We start from the raw sequence: 1,609 nt of genomic DNA on the forward strand, positions 1-1,609 counted from the left end.
TTTTTTTGAGACGGAGTCTCATTCTGTCACCCAGGCTGGAGTACAGTAAATATACTATCAAATAGGGCCAGATGCAGTGGGTCACGCCTGTAACCCCAGCACTTTGGGAGGTTAAGGTGGGAGGATTGCTTGATTCCCCAGTGGTCGATCTCAGCTCACTGCAACCTCTACCTCCCAGGTTCAAGGGATTCTCCTGCCTCAGTCCCCTGAGTAGCTAGGATTACAGGCACATGTTACCACGCCTGGCTAATTTTTGTATTTTTAGTAGAGATAGGGTTTCACCATGTTGGCCAGGCTGGTCTCAAATTGCTGGCCTCAAGCGATCCACATGCCTCAGCCTCCTAAACTGCTGAGATTACAAGTATGAGCCATCGCTCCTGGTCCTCTTTTTCCTCTTGATGTTAAATGTTACTTCAGTGTGGAGCCTGGGTGCGGTGGCTCATGCCTATAATCCCAGCACTTTAAGAAGCCAAGACAGGTGGATCATTTGCGGTCAGGAGTTGGAGACCAGCCTGGCCAACATGGTGAAAACCCATCTCTACTAAAAATGTGCAGGTTGCAGTGAGCCAAGATCATGCCACTGCACTTCAGCTTGGACAACAGAGACTCCGTCTCAAAAAAAACATGTTGTGGAATATTTAACCTATAACATTTCTATATTGATTAAATGTATTAAGTTTAGTATCATGGGCCAGGTGGGGTGGCTCACGCCTTTAACCCCAGCACTTTGGGAGGTTAAGGTGGGAGGATTGTTTGATTTCAGGAGTTTGTGAAGAGCCTGGGCAACATAGTGAGACGCCATCTCTGTTTTTAAAATAACAATAATAAAATAGAAAAAAAAAGGGAAAAAATGTATACTATTGTATTCAGTTTGCAATATTGACTGACCTTTGGAGAGGCTTGAGCCTGTGTGCTCATGTCTCTGAGCACAGGCTGACCAGAAGGTAATAAGGAAAACTGCCTCTTTAGGAAATCCACGTAGAAAGCCCAACACTGTGGAAAGATGAAAACGTGCGTGGACCTAGTTATTTCTGACCTTGCACGGCTCCTGACACCTCCTATAAACTTTATTTAACAAATCTTCTTTCAAGTACAGCCTGGCTGGGCACAGTGGCTCCTGCCTGTAATCCCAGCACTTTGGGAAGCTGAGGCAGGAGGATTACTTGAGCTCAGGAGTTTGAGACCAGCCTGGGCAACCTAGCTACCAAAAAAATACAGAAAATTAGCCAGGTGCGGTGGTGCACACCTATAGTCCCAGCTACTCAGGAAGGTGAGGTGGGAGAATCACTTGAGCCTGGGGAGGTCGAGGCTGCCCTGAGCTGTGATCGCAGCATTGCACTCCAGCCTGGGTGACAGAGTCAGGCCCTGCCTCCAAAAAAATAAAAGTATGGCCTTCCTAAATTGGAACTGGCTCAACAATGTCCATTTTTTCTGATGTAATTTCTGTTAAGTCATCAGTAAAATTTCTTATGCCTGGATTTACTTAAAAGAGCCTCTTGGCCGGGCGCGATGGGTCACGCCTGTAATCCCAGCACTTTGGGAGGCCGAGGCGGGTGGATCACGAGGTCAAGAGATCGAGACCATCCTGGTCAACATGGTGAAACCCCGT

This window comes from Cebus imitator, unplaced genomic scaffold (genome assembly GCF_001604975.1).
Source record: "Cebus imitator isolate Cc_AM_T3 unplaced genomic scaffold, Cebus_imitator-1.0 Scaffold128, whole genome shotgun sequence".
In the NCBI taxonomy this organism is placed as follows: domain Eukaryota; kingdom Metazoa; phylum Chordata; class Mammalia; order Primates; family Cebidae; genus Cebus; species Cebus imitator.